The sequence below is a fragment of the Balaenoptera borealis genome (assembly GCF_965194805.1).
Source record: "Balaenoptera borealis genome assembly, chromosome: 11".
NCBI lineage: Eukaryota > Metazoa > Chordata > Mammalia > Artiodactyla > Balaenopteridae > Balaenoptera > Balaenoptera borealis.
In genome coordinates, this window is record NC_138868.1 from 115,500,728 (window position 1) to 115,521,954 (window position 21,227).

A 21,227-nucleotide genomic window follows, 5' to 3' on the forward strand; every position below is an offset into this window, starting at 1 on the left:
AAAAGCGAGTTGTAAAATGGAGCTTCAGGGCACTGCAATTCACAAACCTGCAGAGTTATAAATGATAACTCTCGTCCACAAATATATTGAGGGAAGGCAAAGAAGAGGTTTTGAAATCAAGGCAGAATTGCAGGAAACAGATTTCATGAGGTAGATTCGAATCGCCTTTAAAGCACATGAAAAGCGGCAAAACGTTGACAATGATGCCCTTGGCCAAAAAGGGCGTATGCGTTTTTTCCTGAATATATTCAGGAAAAAACGCATACGCTCTTTTTGGCCAACCAAGCAACCTGGAAAGGCAAATCAGGGCTACAAAGAAGACTCGCTACCCATCGGTCAAAAGGGCCATGCTGAAAAACGTGTCAAAACCAGAAATGCAGGACAGGCCATGGAGAAATGGGAGCCTTGCTACACTGATGGGCGGGATGTAAATTGCCAACAGCCACTCTGGAGAAGTGTACGGTGAGTCCTGAAACATCTAAAAAACACAGTTTAGACAGCACAGGGCACTTCCACTCATGGGGGTATAAATTGGGAAAATGAAAAATCAGCAAGACACAAGCACCCCAAAGTTTAGGGCTGCTCTGTTGACAAGGACCTCCACTTCCTTCCACCTTAAATATCCCAGGAAACAGAAAAATGGATAAAGAAGTTGTGGTCCTTATGTACAATGGAATATCACTCAGCCATGAAATCAATGTCATAAGGCTAGTAGCAGCATGATGAGTGGATTTAGGTACGACGGTTCTAAGTGAAATAAGTCACACAGAAAAGGACACTTCTCATAAGGTATCACTTATAGAGGGAATGTAAAAACCGTTACACTTGAACTGAATTACAAAACAGAACAGAGTCACACATGCAGAAAACACACTATGGCTGCTTAACGGGAAAGGTGAGGTGGGGTGATACATAAAACAAGGGTTTCAAATTAGCTCAGATACCGTTCCATAAACCCAATATGTAATAGACAAGACCTACTCCTTGCTCAGAGAACTGGACTCAACACGCCCTATTCACCGCACTAGAATATATCTGACTAGGAATAATCTTAAAACCTATGTATTGATATCTCTCTGTTAGTGTGTCAAGTGGGTATAAAGCAGCATAAACACAGCAGTGAAAAGCAGCTTAACCCCATTATAAAAATAAATTACTTTGAAAAACCCATGAAACAAACACAGTGAAAGAGAGAGAAATTCTTACACAATGCTTTCAGGGGCTGTGATGCAACCTGGATTGACCATATCTAGACCCACAGCTGGATGAGACATAAGGGTGGACACTCTTGGGGCTGAGAGGTTTGGTGAGGTTGGGTGAGCAAACGCAGACCCTTTAAAGTAATACTGCGTAGTACCCGTCCCATGGGATCCAAATCTCCAGGTTCAAGGGCATCTTCCTACATCGAAAACATGCATGAGAAACCCAGAGGATGGTACAGCGTGTGATGGGGAAAGGTTTCTAAAACGCACCTCATTTCTCATCTCCTTGTGCCCGGGTTCGCCATTCCAGCCGCTTTACTAGCAATCTCCCTACTTGGAGCATCAGCACCTTTAACCTCCTGTTCCGTACAGGTTGCAATTTGTCCTGAGGATGAACGGGAAGACGGGGAACCAATGAGAGACTAGCTCTTTGTGTGGACACAGGCACAGGTCACTCTATTTTCCCATCAGGAAAAAGAATTAACCACAGGCTCAGCCTGCCCCCTGGAACCAAAACAGGGCGTGAATCCATCATGTGCTTTTGCGGCCAGCTCCCAAAAAAGCGAGTTGTAAAATGGAGCTTCAGGGCACTGCAATTCACAAACCTGCAGAGTTATAAATGATAACTCTGGTCCACAAATATATTGAGGGAAGGCAAAGAAGAGGTTTTGAAATCAAGGCAGAATTGCAGGAAACAGATTTCAGGAGGTAGATTCGAATCGCCTTTGAAGCACATGAAAAGCGGCAAAACGTTGACAATGATTCCCTTGGCCAAAAAGGGCGTATGCGTTTTTTCCTGAATATATTCAGGAAAAAATGCATACGCCCTTTTTGGCCAACCAAGCAACCTGGAAAGGCAAATCAGGGCTACAAAGAAGACTCGCTACCCATCGGTCAAAAGGGCCATGCTGAAAAACGTGTCAAAACCAGAAATGCAGGACAGGCCATGGAGAAATGGGAGCCTTGCTACACTGATGGGCGGGATGTAAATTGCCAACAGCCACTCTGGAGAAGTGTACGGTGAGTCCTGAAACATCTAAAAAACACAGTTTAGACAGCATAGGGCACTTCCACTCATGGGGGTATAAATTGGGAAAATGAAAAATCAGCAAGACACAAGCACCCCAAAGTTTAGGGCTGCTCTGTTGACAAGGACCTCCACTTCATTCCACCTTCAATATCCCAGGAAAGAGAAAAATGGATAAAGAAGTTGTGGTCCTTATGTACAATGGAATATCACTCAGCCATGAAATCAATGTCATAAGGCTAGTAGCAGCATGATGAGTGGATTTAGGTACGACGATTCTAAGTGAAATAAGTCACAGAGAAAAGGACACTTCTCATAAGGTATCACTTATAGAGGGAATGTAAAAACCGTTACACTTGAAATGAATTACAAAACAGAACAGAGTCACACATGCAGAAAACACACTATGGCTGCTTAACGGGAAAGGTGAGGTGGGGTGATACATAAAACAAGGGTTTCAAATTAGCTCAGATACCGTTCCATAAACCCAATATGTAATAGACAAGACCTACTCCTTGCTCAGAGAACTGAACTCAACACGCCCTATTCACCGCACTAGAATATATCTGACTAGGAATAATCTTAAAACCTATGTATTGATATCTCTCTGTTAGTGTGTCAAGTGGGTATAAAGCGGCATAAACACAGCAGTGAAAAGCAGCTAAACCCCATTATAAAAATAAATTACTTTGAAAAACCCATGAAACAAAGACAGTGAAAGAGAGAGATATTCTTACACAATGCGTTCAGGGGCTGTGATGCAACCTGGATTGACCATATCTAGACCCACAGCTGGATGAGACATAAGGGTGGACACTCTTGGGGCTGAGAGGTTTGGTGAGGTTGGGTGAGCAAACGCAGACCCTTTAAAGTAATACTGCGTAGTACCAGTCCCATGGGATCCAAATCTCCAGGTTCAAGGGCATCTTCCTACATCGAAAACATGCATGAGAAACCCAGAGGATGGTACAGCGTGTGATGGGGAAAGGTTTCTAAAACGCACCTCATTTCTCATCTCCTTGTGCCCGGGTTCGCCATTCCAGCCGCTTTACTAGCAATCTCCCTACTTGGAGCATCAGCACCTTTAACCTCCTGTTCCGTACAGGTTGCAATTTGTCCTGAGGATGAACGGGAAGACGGGGAACCAATGAGAGACTAGCTCTTGGTGTGGACACAGGCACAGGTCACTCTATTTTGACATCAGGAAAAAGAATTAACCACAGGCTCAGCCTGCCCCCCGGAACCAAAACAGGGCGTGAATCCATCATGCGCTTTTCGGCCAGCTCCCAAAAAAGCGAGTTGTAAAATGGAGCTTCAGGGCACTGCAATTCACAAACCTGCAGAGTTATAAATGATAACTCTCGTCCACAAATATATTGAGGGAAGGCAAAGAAGAGGATTTGAAATCAAGGCAGAATTGCAGGAAACAGATTTCAGGAGGTAGATTCGAATCGCCTTTAAAGCACATGAAAAGCGGCAAAACGTTGACAATGATGCCCTTGGCCAAAAAGGGCGTATGCGTTTTTTCCTGAATATATTCAGGAAAAAACGCATACGCCCTTTTTGGCCAACCAAGCAACCTGGAAAGGCAAATCAGGGCTACAAAGAAGACTCGCTACCCATCGGTCAAAAGGGCCATGCTGAAAAACGTGTCAAAACCAGAAATGCAGGACAGGCCATGGAGAAATGGGAGCCTTGCTACACTGATGGGCGGGATGTAAATTGCCAACAGCCACTCTGGAGAAGTGTACGGTGAGTCCTGAAACATCTAAAAAACACAGTTTAGACAGCACAGGGCACTTCCACTCATGGGGGTATAAATTGGGAAAATGAAAAATCAGCAAGACACAAGCACCCCAAAGTTTAGGGCTGCTCTGTTGACAAGGACCTCCACTTCCTTCCACCTTAAACATCCCAGGAAAGAGAAAAATGGATAAAGAAGTTGTGGTCCTTATGTACAATGGAATATCACTCAGCCATGAAATCAATGTCATAAGGCTAGTAGCAGCATGATGAGTGGATTTAGGTACGACGATTCTAAGTGAAATAAATCACACAGAAAAGGACACTTCTCATAAGGTATCACTTATAGAGGGAATGTAAAAACCGTTACACTTGAACTGAATTACAAAACAGAACAGAGTCACACATGCAGAAAACACACTATGGCTGCTTAACGGGAAAGGTGAGGTGGGGTGATACATAAAACAAGGGTTTCAAATTAGCTCAGATACCATTCCATAAACCCAATATGTAATAGACAAGACCTACTCCTTGCTCAGAGAACTGGATTCAACACGCCCTATTCACCGCACAAGAATATATCTGACTAGTAATAATCTTAAAAACTATGTATTGATATCTCTCTGTTAGTGTGTCAAGTGGGTGTAAAGCGGCATAAACACAGCAGTGAAAAGCAGCTAAACCCCATTATAAAAATAAATTACTTTGAAAAACCCATGAAACCAACACAGTGAAAGAGAGAGAAATTCTTACACAATGCGTTCAGGGGCTGTGATGCAACCTAGATGGACCATATCTAGACCCACAGCTGGATGAGACATAAGGGTGGACACTCTTGGGGCTGAGAGGTTTGGTGAGGTTGGGTGAGCAAACGCAGACCCTTTAAAGTAATACTGCGTGGTACCCGTCCCATGGGTCCCAAATCTCCAGGTTCAAGGGCATCTTCCTACATCGAAAACATGCATGAGAAACCCAGAAGATGGTACACCGTGTGATGGGGAAAGGTTTCTAAAACGCACCTCATTTCTCATCTCCTTGTGCCCGGGTTCGCCATTCCAGCCGCTTTAATAGCAATCTCCCTACTTGGAGCATCAGCACCTTTAACCTCCTGTTCGGTACAGGTTGCAATTTGTCCTGAGGATGAACGGGAAGACGGGGAACCAATGAGAGACTAGCTCTTGGTGTGGACACAGGCACAGGTCACTCTATTTTCCCATCAGGAAGAAGAATTAACCACAGGTTCAGCCTTCCCCCCGGAACCAGAACAGGGTGTGAAACCATCAAGCGCTTTTGCGTCCAGCTCCCAAAAAAGCAAGTTGTAAAATGGAGCTTCAGGTCACTGCAATTCACAAACCTGCAGAGATATAAATGATAACTCTCGTCCACAAATATATTGAGGGAAGGCAAAGAAGAGGATTTGAAACCAAGGCAGAATTGCAGGAAACAGATTTCAGGAGGTAGATTCGAATCGCCTTTAAAGCACATGAAAAGCGGCAAAACGTTGACAATGATGCCCTTGGCCAAAAAGGGCGTATGCGTTTTTTCCTGAATATATTCAGGAAAAAATGCATACGCCCTTTTTGGCCAACCAAGGAACCTGGAAAGGCAAATCAGGGCTACAAAGAAGACTCGCTACCCATCGGTCAAAAGGGCCATGCTGAAAAAAGTCTCAAAACCAGAAATGCAGGACAGGCCATGGAGAAATGGGAGCCTTGCTACACTGATGGGCGGGATGTAAATTGCCAACAGTCACTCTGGAGAAGTGTACGGTGAGTCCTGAAACATCTAAAAAACACAGCTTAGACAGCATAGGGCACTTCCACTCATGGGGGTATAAATAGGGAAAATGAAAAATCAGCAAGACACAAGCACCCCAAAGTTTAGGGCTGCTCTGTTGACAAGGACCTCCACTTCATTCCACCTTAAATATCCCAGGAAAGAAAAAATGGATAAAGAAGTTGTGGTCCTTATGTACAATGGAATATCACTCAGCCATGAAATCAATGTCATAAGGCTAGTAGCAGCATGATGAGTGGATTTAGGTACGATGATTCTAAGTGAAATAAGTCACACAGAAAAGGACACTTCTCATAAGGTTTCACTTATAGAGGGAATGTAAAAACCGTTACACTTGAACTGAATTACAAAACAGAACAGAGTCTCACATGCAGAAAACACAGTATGGCTGCTTATCGGGAAAGGTGAGGTGGGGTGATACATAAAACAAGGGTTTCAAATTAGCTCAGATACCGTTCCATAAACCCAATATGTAATAGACAAGACCTACTCCTTGCTCAGAGAACTGGACTCAACACGCCCTATTCACCGCACAAGAATATATCTGACTAGGAATAATCTTAAAACCTATGTATTGATATCTCTCTGTTAGTGTGTCAAGTGGGTGTAAAGCGGCATAAACACAGCAGTGAAAAGCAGCTAAACCCCATTATAAAAATAAATTACTTTTACAAACCCATGAAACAAAGACAGTGAAAGAGAGAGAAATTCTTACACAATGCGTTCAGGGGCTGTGATGCAACCTGGATTGACCATATCCAGACGCACAGCAGGATGAGACATAACGGTGGACACTCTTGGGGTTGAGAGGTTTGGTGAGGTAGGGTGAGGAAACGCAGAGCCTTTAAAGTAATACTGCGTGGAACCCGTCCCATGGGTCCCAAATCTCCAGGTTCAAGGGAATCTTCCTACATCGAAAACATGCATGAGAAACCCAGAAGATGGTACACCGTGTGATGGGGAAAGGTTTCTAAAACGCACCTCATTTCTCATCTCCTTGTGCCTGGGTTCGCCATTCCAGATGCTTTACTAGCAATCTCCCTACTTGGAGCATCAGCACCTTTAACCTCCTGTTCCATACAGGTTGCAATTTTTCCTGAGGATGAACGGGAATACGGGGAACCAATGAGAGACTAGCTCTTGGTGATGGGACAGGCACAGGTCACTCTATTTTCCCATCAGGAAGAAGAATTAACCACAGGCTCAGCCTGCCCCCCGGAACCAGAACAGGGCCTGAAGCCATCTTGCGCTTTTGCGGTCAGCTCCCAAAAAAGCGAGTTGTAAAATGGAGCTTCAGGGCACTGCAATTCACAAACCTGCAGAGATATAAATGATAACTCTCGTCCACAAATATATTGAGGGAAGGCAAAGAAGAGGATTTGAAATCAAGGCAGAATTGCAGGAAACAGATTTCAGGAGGTAGATTCGAATCGCCTTTAAAGCACATGAAAAGCGGCAAAACGTTGACAATGATGCCCTTGGTCAAAAAGGGCGTATGCGTTTTTTCCTGAATATATTCAGGAAAAAACGCACACGCCCTTTTTGGCCAACCAAGCAACCTGGAAAGACACATCAGGGCTACAAAGAAGACTCGCTACCCATCGGTCAAAAGGGCCATGCTGAAAAACTTGTCAAAACCAGAAATGCAGGACAGGCCATGGAGAAATGGGAGCCTTGCTACACTGATGGGCGGGATGTAAATTGCCAACAGCCACTCTGGAGGAGTGTACGGTGAGTCCTGAAACATCTAAAAAACACAGCTTAGAGAGCATAGGGCACTTCCACTCATGGGGGTATAAATTGGGAAAATGAAAAATCAGCAAGACACAAGCACCCCAAAGTTGAGGGCTGCTCTGTTGACAAGGGCCTCCACTTCATTCCACCTTAAATATCCCAGGAAAGAGAAAAATGGATAAAGAAGTTGTGGTCCTTATGTACAATGGAATATCACTCAGCCATGAAATCAATGTCATAAGGTTAGTAGCAGCATGATGAGTGGATTTATGTACGACGATTCTAAGTGAAATAAGTCACACAGAAAAGGACACTTCTCATAAGGTATCACTGATAGAGGGAATGTAAAAATCGTTACACTTAAACTGAATTACAAAACAGAACAGAGTCACACATGCAGAAAAAAGACTATGGCTGCTTAACGGGAAAGGTGAGGTGGGGTGATACATAAAACAAGGGTTTCAAATTAGCTCAGATACCGTTCCATAAACCCAATATGTAATAGACAAGACCTACTCCTTGCTCAGAGAACTGGACTCAACACGCCCTATTCACCGCACAAGAATATATCTGACTAGTAATAATCTTAAAATCTATGTATTGATATCTCTCTGTTAGTGTGTCAAGTGGGTGTAAAGCGGCATAAACACAGCAGTGAAAAGCAGCTAAACCCCATTATAACAATAAATGACTTTGAAAAACCCATGAAACAAACACAGTGAAAGAGAGAGAAATTCTTACACAATGCGTTCAGGGGCTGTGATGCAACCTGGATTGACCATATCTAGACCCACAGCTGGATGAGACATAAGGGTGGACACTCTTGGGGCTGAGAGGTTTGGTGAGGTAGGGTGAGCAAACACAGACCCTTTAAAGTAATACTGCGTGGTATCCATCCCATGGGTCCCAAATCTCCAGGTTCAAGGGCATCTTCCTACATCGAAAACATGCATGAGAAACCCAGAATATGGTACACCGTGTGATGGGGAAAGGTTTCTAAAACGCACCTCATTTCTCATCTCCTTGTGCCCGGGTTCGCCATTCCAGCCGCTTTACTAGCAATCTCCATACTTGGAGCATCAGCACCTTTAACCTCCTGTTCCGTACAGGTTGCAATTTGTCCTGAGGATGAACGGGAAGATGGGGAAACAATGAGACACTAGCTCTTGTTGTGGATACAGGCCCAGGTCACTCTATTTTCCCATCAGGAAGAAGAATTAAGCACATTCTCAGCCTTCCCCCCGGAACCAGAACAGGGCGTGAAACCATCATGCGCTTTTGCGGCCAGCTCCCAAAAAAGCAAGTTGTAAAATGGAGCTTCAGGTCACTGCAATTCACAAACCTGCAGAGTTATAAATGTTAACTCTTTTCCACAAATATATTGAGGGAAGGCAAAGAAGAGGATTTGAAATCAAGGCAGAATTGCAGGAAACAGATTTCAGGAGGTAGATTCGAATCGCATTTAAAGCACATGAAAAGCGGCAAAACGTTGACAATGATGCACTTGGCCAAAAAGTGCGTATGCGTTTTTTCCTGAATATATTCAGGAAAAAACGCATACGCCCTTTTTGGCCAACCAAGCAACCTGGAAAGGCAAATCAGGGCTGCAAAGAAGACTCGCTACCCATCGGTCAAAAGGGCCATGCTGAAAAACGTGTCAAAACCAGAAATGCAGGACAGGCCATGGAGAAATGGGAGCCTTGCTACACTGATGGGCTGGATGTAAATTGCCAACAGCCACTCTGGAGAAGTGTACGGTGAGTCCTGAATCATCTAAAAAACACAGCTTAGACAGCATAGGGCACTTCCACTCATGGGGGTATAAATTGGGAAAATGAAAAATCAGCAAGACACAAGCACCCCAAAGTTGAGGGCTGCTCTGTTGACAAGGGCCTCCACTTCATTCCACCTTCAATATCCCAGGAAAGAGAAAAATGGATAAAGAAGTTGTGGTCCTTATGTACAATGGAATATCACTCAGCCATGAAATCAATGTCATAAGGTTAGTAGCAGCATGATGAGTGGATTTATGTACGACGATTCTAAGTGAAATAAGTCACACAGAAAAGGACACTTCTCATAAGGTATCACTGATAGAGGGAATGTAAAAATCGTTACACTTAAACTGAATTACAAAACAGAACAGAGTCACACATGCAGAAAAAAGACTATGGCTGCTTAACGGGAAAGGTGAGGTGGGGTGATACATAAAACAAGGGTTTCAAATTAGCTCAGATACCGTTCCATAAACCCAATATGTAATAGACAAGACCTACTCCTTGCTCAGAGAACTGGACTCAACACGCCCTATTCACCGCACAAGAATATATCTGACTAGTAATAATCTTAAAACCTCTGTATTGATATCTCTCTGTTAGTGTGTCAAGTGGGTGTAAAGCGGCATAAACACAGCAGTGAAAAGCAGCTACACCCCATTATAAAAATAAATTACTTCAAAAAACCCATGAAACAAAGACAGTGAAAGAGAGAGAAATTCTTACACAATGCGTTCAGGGGCTGTGATGCAACCTGGATTGACCATATCTAGGCCCACAGCTGGATGAGACATAAGGGTGGACACTCTTGGGGCTGAGAGGTTTGGTGAGGTTGGGTGAGCAAACGCAGACCCTTTAAATTAATACTGCGTGGTACCCGTCCAATGGGTCCCAAATCTCCAGGTTCAAGGGCATCTTCCTACATCGAAAACATGCATGAGAAACCCAGAAGATGGTACACCGTGTGATGGGGAAAGGTTTCTAAAACGCACCTCATTTCTCATCTCCTTGTGCCTGGGTTCGCCATTCCAGGCGCTTTACTAGCAATCTCCCTACTTGGAGCATCAGCACCTTTAACCTCCTGTTCGGTACAGGTTGCAATTTCTCCTGAGGATGAACGGGAAGACGGGGAACCAATGAGAGACTAGCTCTTGGTGTGGACACAGGCACAGGTCACTCTATTTTCCCATCAGGAAGAAGAATTAACCACAGGCTCAGCCTTCCCCCCGGAACCAGAACAGGGTGTGAAACCATCAAGCGCTTTTGCGGCCAGCTCCCAAAAAAGCAAGTTGTAAAATGGAGCTTCAGGTCACTGCAATTCACAAACCTGCAGAGATATAAATGATAACTCTCGTCCACAAATATATTGAGGGAAGGCAAAGAAGAGGATTTGAAATCAAGGCAGAATTGCAGGAAACAGATTTCAGGAGGTAGATTCGAATCGCCTTTAAAGCACATGAAAAGCGGCAAAACGTTGACAATGATGCCCTTGGCCAAAAAGGGCGTATGCGTTTTTTCCTGAATATATTCAGGAAAAAATGCATACGCCCTTTTTGGCCAACCAAGGAACCTGGAAAGGCAAATCAGGGCTACAAAGAAGACTCGCTACCCATCGGTCAAAAGGGCCATGCTGAAAAAAGTCTCAAAACCAGAAATGCAGGACAGGCCATGGAGAAATGGGAGCCTTGCTACACTGATGGGCGGGATGTAAATTGCCAACAGTCACTCTTGAGAAGTGTACGGTGAGTCCTGAAACATCTAAAAAACACAGCTTAGAGAGCATAGGGCACTTCCACTCATGGGGGTATAAATAGGGAAAATGAAAAATCAGCAAGACACAAGCACCCCAAAGTTTAGGGCTGCTCTGTTGACAAGGACCTCCACTTCATTCCACCTTAAATATCCCAGGAAAGAGAAAAATGGATAAAGAAGTTGTGGTCCTTATGTACAATGGAATATCACTCAGCCATGAAATCAATGTCATAAGGCTAGTAGCAGCATGATGAGTGGATTTAGGTACGATGATTCTAAGTGAAATAAGTCACACAGAAAAGGACACTTCTCATAAGGTTTCACTTATAGAGGAAATGTAAAAACCGTTACACTTGAACTGAATTACAAAACAGAACAGAGTCTCACATGCAGAAAACACAGTATGGCTGCTTAACGGGAAAGGTGAGGTGGGGTGATACATAAAACAAGGGTTTCAAATTAGCTCAGATACCGTTCCATAAACCCAATATGTAATAGACAAGACCTACTCCTTGCTCAGAGAACTGGACTCAACACGCCCTATTCACCGCACAAGAATATATCTGACTAGTAATAATCTTAAAACCTATGTATTGATATCTCTCTGTTAGTGTGTCAAGTGGGTGTAAAGCGGCATAAACACAGCAGTGAAAAGCAGCTACACCCCATTATAAAAATAAATTACTTCAAAAAACCCATGAAACAAAGACAGTGAAAGAGAGAGATATTCTTACACAATGCGTTCAGGGGCTGTGATGCAACCTAGATGGACCATATCTAGACCCACAGCTGGATGAGACATAAGGGTGGACACTCTTGGGGCTGAGAGGTTTGGTGAGGTTGGGTGAGCAAACGCAGACCCTTTAAAGTAATACTGCGTGGTACCCGTCCCATGGGTCCCAAATCTCCAGGTTCAAGGGCATCTTCCTACATCGAAAACATGCATGAGAAACCCAGAAGATGGTACACCGTGTGATGGGGAAAGGTTTCTAAAACGCACCTCATTTCTCATCTCCTTGTGCCCGGGTTCGCCATTCCAGCCGCTTTACTAGCAATCTCCCTACTTGGAGCATCAGCACCTTTAACCTCCTGTTCCATACAGTTTGCAATTTGTCCTGAGGATGAACGGGAAGACGGGGAACCAATGAGAGACTAGCTCTTGGTGTGGACACAGGCACAGGTCACTTTTTTTTCCCATCAGGAAGAAGAATTAAACACAGGCTCAGCCTTCCCCCCGGAACCAGAACAGGGTGTAAAACCATCAAGCGCTTTTGCGGCCAGCTCCCAAAAAAGCAAGTTGTAAAATGGAGCTTCAGGTCACTGCAATTCACAAACCTGCAGAGTTATAAATGATAACTCTCGTCCACAAATATATTGAGGGAAGGCAAAGAAGAGGATTTGAAATCAAGGCAGAATTGCAGGAAACAGATTTCAGGAGGTAGATTCGAATCGCCTTTAAAGCACATGAAAAGCGGCAAAAGGTTGACAATGATGCCCTTGGCCAAAAAGGGCGTATGCGTTTTTTCCTGAATATATTCAGGAAAAAACGCACACGCCCTTTTTGGCCAACCAAGCAACCTGGAAAGACAAATCAGGGCTACAAAGAAGACTCGCTACCCATTGGTCAAAAGGGCCATGCTGAAAAACTTGTCAAAACCAGAAATGCAGGAGAGGCCATGGAGAAATGGGAGCCTTGCTACACTGATGGGCGGGATGTAAATTGCCAACAGCCACTCTGGAGGAGTGTACGGTGAGTCCTGAAACATCTAAAAAACACAGCTTAGAGAGCATAGGGCACTTCCACTCATGGGGGTATAAATTGGGAAAATGAAAAATCAGCAAGACACAAGCACCCCAAAGTTGAGGGCTGCTCTGTTGACAAGGGCCTCCACTTCATTCCACCTTAAATATCCCAGGAAAGAGAAAAATGGATAAAGAAGTTGTGGTCCTTATGTACAATGGAATATCACTCAGCCATGAAATCAATGTCATAAGGTTAGTAGCAGCATGATGAGTGGATTTATGTACGACGATTCTAAGTGAAATAAGTCACACAGAAAAGGACACTTCTCATAAGGTATCACTGATAGAGGGAATGTAAAAATCGTTACACTTAAACTGAATTACAAAACAGAACAGAGTCACACATGCAGAAAAAAGACTATGGCTGCTTAACGGGAAAGGTGAGGTGGGGTGATACATAAAACAAGGGTTTCAAATTAGCTCAGATACCGTTCCATAAACCCAATATGTAATAGACAAGACCTACTCCTTGCTCAGAGAACTGGACTCAACACGCCCTATTCACCGCACAAGAATATATCTGACTAGTAATAATCTTAAAATCTATGTATTGATATCTCTCTGTTAGTGTGTCAAGTGGGTGTAAAGCGGCATAAACACAGCAGTGAAAAGCAGCTAAACCCCATTATAAAAATAAATGACTTTGAAAAACCCATGAAACAAACACAGTGAAAGAGAGAGAAATTCTTACACAATGCGTTCAGGGGCTGTGATGCAACCTGGATTGACCATATCTAGACCCACAGCTGGATGAGACATAAGGGTGGACACTCTTGGGGCTGAGAGGTTTGGTGAGGTAGGGTGAGCAAACACAGACCCTTTAAAGTAATACTGCGTGGTATCCATCCCATGGGTCCCAAATCTCCAGGTTCAAGGGCATCTTCCTACATCGAAAACATGCATGAGAAACCCAGAATATGGTACACCGTGTGATGGGGAAAGGTTTCTAAAACGCACCTCATTTCTCATCTCCTTGTGCCCGGGTTCGCCATTCCAGCCGCTTTACTAGCAATCTCCATACTTGGAGCATCAGCACCTTTAACCTCCTGTTCCGTACAGGTTGCAATTTGTCCTGAGGATGAACGGGAAGATGGGGAACCAATGAGACACTAGCTCTTGCTGTAGATACAGGCCCAGGTCACTCTATTTTCCCATCAGGAAGAAGAATTAAGCACATTCTCAGCCTTCCCCCCGGAACCAGAACAGGGCGTGAAACCATCATGCGCTTTTGCGGCCAGCTCCCAAAAAAGCAAGTTGTAAAATGGAGCTTCAGGTCACTGCAATTCACAAACCTGCAGAGTTATAAATGTTAACTCTTTTCCACAAATATATTGAGGGAAGGCAAAGAAGAGGATTTGAAATCAAGGCAGAATTGCAGGAAACAGATTTCAGGAGGTAGATTCGAATCGCATTTAAAGCACATGAAAAGCGGCAAAACGTTGACAATGATGCACTTGGCCAAAAAGTGCGTATGCGTTTTTTCCTGAATATATTCAGGAAAAAACGCATACGCCCTTTTTGGCCAACCAAGCAACCTGGAAAGGCAAATCAGGGCTGCAAAGAAGACTCGCTACCCATCGGTCAAAAGGGGCATGCTGAAAAACGTGTCAAAACCAGAAATGCAGGACAGGCCATGGAGAAATGGGAGCCTTGCTACACTGATGGGCGGGATGTAAATTGCCAACAGCCACTCTGGAGAAGTGTACGGTGAGTCCTGAAACATCTAAAAAACACAGCTTAGACAGCATAGGGCACTTCCACTCATGGGGGTATAAATTGGGAAAATGAAAAATCAGCAAGACACAAGCACCCCAAAGTTTAGGGCTGCTCTGTTGACAAGGACCTCCACTTCATTCCACCTTCAATATCCCAGGAAAGAGAAAAATGGATAAAGAAGTTGTGGTCCTTATGTACAATGGACTATCACTCAGCCATGAAATCAATGTCATAAGGCTAGTAGCAGCATGATGAGTGGATTTAGGTACGATGATTCTAAGTGAAATAAGTCACACAGAAAAGGACACTTCTCATAAGGTTTCACTTATAGAGGAAATGTAAAAACCGTTACACTTGAACTGAATTACAAAACAGAACAGAGTCTCACATGCAGAAAACACAGTATGGCTGCTTAACGGGAAAGGTGAGGTGGGGTGATACATAAAACAAGGGTTTCAAATTAGCTCAGATACCGTTCCATAAACCCAATATGTAATAGACAAGACCTACTCCTTGCTCAGAGAACTGGACTCAACACGCCCTATTCACCGCACAAGAATATATCTGACTAGTAATAATCTTAAAACCTATGTATTGATATCTCTCTGTTAGTGTGTCAAGTGGGTGTAAAGCGGCATAAACACAGCAGTGAAAAGCAGCTAAACCCCATTATAAAAATAAATTACTTTGAAAAACCCATGAAACAAAGACAGTGAAAGAGAGAGATATTCTTACACAATGCGTTCAGGGGCTGTGATGCAACCTAGATGGACCATATCTAGACCCACAGCTGGATGAGACATAAGGGTGGACACTCTTGGGGCTGAGAGGTTTGGTGAGGTTGGGTGAGCAAACGCAGACCCTTTAAAGTAATACTGCGTGGTACCCGTCCCATGGGTCCCAAATCTCCAGGTTCAAGGGCATCTTCCTACATCGAAAACATGCATGAGAAACCCAGAAGATGGTACACCGTGTGATGGGGAAAGGTTTCTAAAACGCACCTCATTTCTCATCTCCTTGTGCCCGGGTTCGCCATTCCACCCGCTTTACTAGCAATCTCCCTACTTGGAGCATCAGCACCTTTAACCTCCTGTTCCGTACAGTTTGCAATTTGTCCTGAGGATGAACGGGAAGACGGGGAACCAATGAGAGACTAGCTCTTGGTGTGGACACAGGCACAGGTCACTTTTTTTTCCCATCAGGAAGAAGAATTAACCACAGGCTCAGCCTTCCCCCCGGAACCAGAACAGGGTGTGAAACCATCAAGCGCTTTTGCGGCCAGCTCCCAAAAAAGCAAGTTGTAAAATGGAGCTTCAGGTCACTGCAATTCACAAACCTGCAGAGTTACAAATGATAACTCTCGTCCACAAATATATTGAGGGAAGGCAAAGAAGAGGATTTGAAATCAAGGCAGAATTGCAGGAAACAGATTTCAGGAGGTAGATTCGAATCGCCTTTAAAGCACATGAAAAGCGGCAAAACGTTGACAATGATGCCCTTGGCCAAAAAGGGCGTATGCGTTTTATCCGGAATATATTCAGGAAAAAACGCATACGCCCTTTTTGCCCAACCAAGCAACCTGGAAAGGCAAATCAGGGCTACAAAGAAGACTCGCTACCCATCGGTCAAAAGGGCCATGCTGAAAAACTTGTCAAAACCAGAAATGCAGGACAGGCCATGGAGAAATGGGAGCCTTGCTACACTGATGGGCGGGATGTAAATTGCCAACAGCCACTCTGGAGAAGTGTACGGTGAGTCCTGAAACATCTAAAAAACACAGCTTAGAGAGCATAGGGCACTTCCACTCAGGGGGGTATAAATTGGGAAAATGAAAAATCAGCAAGACACAAGCACCCCAAATTTAGGGCTGCTCTGTTGACAAGGACATCCACTTCATTCCACCTTCAATATCCCAGGAAAGAGAAAAAAGGATAAAGAAGTTGTGGTCCTTATGTACAATGGAATATCACTCAGCCATGAAATCAATGTCATAAGGCTAGTAGCAGCATGATGAGTGGATTTAGGTACGACGATTCTAAGTGAAAAAAGTCACACAGAAAAGGACACTTCTCATAAGGTATCACTTATAGAGGGAATGTAAAAACCGTTACACTTGAAGTGAATTACAAAACAGAACAGAGTCACACATGCAGAAAACACACTATGGCTGCTTAACGGGAAAGGTGAGGTGGGGTGATGCATAAAACAAGGGTTTCAAATTAGCTCAGATACCGTTCCATAAACCCAATATGTAATAGACAAGACCTACTCCTTGCTCAGAGAACTGGACTCAACACGCCCTATTCACCGCACAAGAATATATCTGACTAGTAATAATCTTAAAACCTATGTATTGATATCTCTCTGTTAGTGTGTCAAGTGGGTGTAAAGCGGCATAAACACAGCAGTGAAAAGCAGCTAAACCCCATTATAAAAATAAATTACTTTGAAAAACCCAAGAAACAAAGACAGTGAAAGAGAGAGAAATTGTTACACAATGCGTTCAGGGGCTGTGATGCAACCTGGATTGACCATATCTAGACCCACAGCTGGATGAGACATAAGGGTGGACACTCTTGGGGCTGAGAGGTTTGGTGAGGTTGGGTGAGCAAACGCAGACCCTTTAAAGTAATACTGCGTAGTACCCGTCCCATGGGATCCGAATCTCCAGGTTCAAGGGCATCTTCCTACATCGAAAACATGCATGAGAAACCCAGAGGATGGTACAGCGTGTGATGGGGAAAGGTTTCTAAAACGCACCTCATTTCTCATCTCCTTGTGTCCGGGTTCGCCATTCCACCCGCTTTACTAGCAATCTCCCTACTTGGAGCATCAGCACCTTTAACCTCCTGTTCCGTACAGATTGCAATTTGTCCTGAGGATGAACGGGAAGACGGGGAACCAATGAGAGACTAGCTCTTGGTGTGGACACAGGCACAGGTCACTTTTTTTTCCCATCAGGAAGAAGAATTAACCACAGGCTCAGCCTGCCCCCCGGAACCAGAACAGGGTGTGAAACCATCAAGCGCTTTTGCGGCCAGCTCCCAAAAAAGCAAGTTGTAAAATGGAGCTTCAGGTCACTGCAATTCACAAACCTGCAGAGATATAAATGATAACTCTCGTCCACAAATATATTGAGGGAAGGCAAAGAAGAGGATTTGAAATCAAGGCAGAATTGCAGGAAACAGATTTCAGGAGGTAGATTCGAATCGCCTTTAAAGCACATGAAAAGCGGCAAAACGTTGACAATGATGCCCTTGGCCAAAAAGGGCGTATGCGTTTTTTCCTGAATATATTCAGGAAAAAACGCATACGCCCTTTTTGGCCAACCAAGCAACCTGGAAAGGCAAATCAGGGCTACAAAGAAGACTCGCTACCCATCGGTCAAAAGGGCCATGCTGAAAAAAGTCTCAAAACCAGAAATGCAGGACAGGCCATGGAGAAATGGGAGCCTTGCTACACTGATGGGCGGGATGTAAATTGCCAAAAGTCACTCTGGAGAAGTGTACGGTGAGTCCTGAAACATCTAAAAAACACAGCTTAGACAGCATAGGGCACTTCCACTCATGAGGTTATAAATTGGGAAAATGAAAAATCAGCAAGACACAAGCACCCCAAAGTTGAGGGCTGCTCTGTTGACAAGGACCTCCACTTCATTCCACCTTCAATATCCCAGGAAAGAGAAAAATGGATAAAGAAGTTGTGGTCCTTATGTACAATGGAATATCACTCAGCCATGAAATCAATGTCATAAGGCTAGTAGCAGCATGATGAGTGGATTTAGGTACGACGATTCTAAGTGAAATAAGTCACACAGAAAAGGACACTTCTCATAAGGTATCACTTATAGAGGGAATGTAAAAACCGTTACACTTGAACTGAATTACAAAACAGAACAGAGTCTCACATGCAGAAAACACACTATGGCCGCTTAACGGGAAAGGTGAGGTGGGGTGATACATAAAACAAGGGTTTCAAATTAGCTCAGATACCATTCCATAAACCCAATATGTAATAGACAAGACCTACTCCTTGCTCAGAGAACTGGACTCAACACTCCCTATTCACCGCACAAGAATATATCTGACTAGGAATAATCTTAAAACCTATGTATTGATATCTCTCTGTTAGTGTGTCAAGTGGGTGTAAAGCGGCATAAACACAGCAGTGAAAAGCAGCTAAACCCCATTATAAAAATAAATTACTTTGAAAAACCCATGAAACAAAGACAGTGAAAGAGAGCGAAATTCTTACACAATGCGTTCAGGGGCTGTGATGCAACCTGGATTGACCATATCTAGACCCACAGCTGGATGAGACATAAGGGTGGACACTCTAGGGGCTGAGAGGTTTGGTGAGGTTGGGTGAGCAAACGCAGACCCTTTAAATTAATACTGCGTGGTACCCGTCCAATGGGTCCCAAATCTCCAGGTTCAAGGGCATCTTCCTACATCGAAAACATGCATGAGAAACACAGAAGATGGTACACCGTGTGATGGGGAAAGGTTTCTAAAACGCACCTCATTTCTCATCTCCTTGTGCCTGGGTTCGCCATTCCAGGCGCTTTACTAGCAATCTCCCTACTTGGAGCATCAGCACCTTTAACCTCCTGTTCGGTACAGGTTGCAATTTGTCCTGAGGATGAACGGGAAGACGGGGAACCAATGAGAGACTAGCTCTTGGTGTGGACACAGGAACAGGTCACTCTATTTTCCCATCAGGAAGAAGAATTAACCACAGGTTCAGCCTTCCCCCCGGAACCAGAACAGGGTGTGAAACCATCAAGCGCTTTTGCGTCCAGCTCCCAAAAAAGCAAGTTGTAAAATGGAGCTTCAGGTCACTGCAATTCACAAACCTGCAGAGATATAAATGATAACTCTCGTCCACAAATATATTGAGGGAAGGCAAAGAAGAGGATTTGAAATCAAGGCAGAATTGCAGGAAACAGATTTCAGGAGGTAGATTCGAATCGCCTTTAAAGCACATGAAAAGCGGCAAAACGTTGACAATGATGCCCTTGGCCAAAAAGGGCGTATGCGTTTTTTCCTGAATATATTCAGGAAAAAATGCATACGCCCTTTTTGGACAACCAAGGAACCTGGAAATGCAAATCAGGGCTACAAAGAAGACTCGCTACCCATCGGTCAAAAGGGCCATGCTGAAAAAAGTCTCAAAACCAGAAATGCAGGACAGGCCATGGAGAAATGGGAGCCTTGCTACACTGATGGGCGGGATGTAAATTGCCAACAGTCACTCTGGAGAAGTGTACGGTGAGTCCTGTAACATCTAAAATACACAGCTTAGACAGCATAGGGCACTTCCACTCATGGGGGTATAAATAGGGAAAATGAAAAATCAGCAAGACACAAGCACCCCAAAGTTTAGGGCTGCTCTGTTGACAAGGACCTCCACTTCATTCCACCTTAAATATCCCAGGAAAGAGAAAAATGGATAAAGAAGTTGTGGTCCTTATGTACAATGGAATATCACTCAGCCATGAAATCAGTGTCATAAGGCTAGTAGCAGCATGATGAGTGGATTTAGGTACGATGATTCTAAGTGAAATAAGTCACACAGAAAAGGACACTTCTCATAAGGTTTCACTTATACAGGGAATGTAAAAACCGTTACACTTGAACTGAATTACAAAACAGAACAGAGTCTCACATGCAGAAAACACAGTATGGCTGCTTAACGGGAAAGGTGAGGTGGGGTGATACATAAAACAAGGGTTTCAAATTAGCTCAGATACCGTTCCATAAACCCAATATGTAATAGACAAGACCTACCCCTTGCTCAGAGAACTGGACTCAACACGCCCTATTCACCGCACAAGAATATATCTGACTTGTAATAATCTTAAAACCTATGTATTGATATCTCTCTGTTAGTGTGTCAAGTGGGTGTAAAGCGGCATAAACACAGCAGTGAAAAGCAGCTAAACCCCATTATAAAAATAAATTACTTTGAAAAACCCATGAAACAAAGACAGTGAAAGAGAGCGAAATTCTTACACAATGCGTTCAGGGGCTGTGATGCAACCTAAATGGACCATATCTAGACCCACAGCTGGATGAGACATAAGGGTGGACACTCTTGGGGCTGAGAGGTTTGGTGAGGTTGGGTGAGCAAACGCAGACCCTTTAAAGTAATACTGCGTGGTACCCGTCCCATGGGTCCCAAATCTCCAGGTTCAAGGGCATCTTCCTACATCGAAAACATGCATGAGAAACCCAGAAGATGGTACACCGTGTGATGGGGAAAGGTTTCTAAAACGCACCTCATTTCTCATCTCCTTGTGCCCGGGTTCGCCATTCCACCCGCTTTACTAGCAATCTCCCTACTTGGAGCATCAGCACCTTTAACCTCCTGTTCCGTACAGATTGCAATTTGTCCTGAGGATGAACGGGAAGACGGGGAACCAATGAGAGACTAGCTCTTGGTGTGGACACAGGCACAGGTCACTTTTTTTTCCCATCAGGAAGAAGAATTAACCACAGGCTCAGCCTGCCCCCCGGAACCAGAACAGGGTGTGAAACCATCAAGCGCTTTTGCGGCCAGCTCCCAAAAAAGCAAGTTGTAAAATGGAGCTTCAGGTCACTGCAATTCACAAACCTGCAGAGTTACAAATGATAACTCTCGTCCACAAATATATTGAGGGAAGGCAAAGAAGAGGAT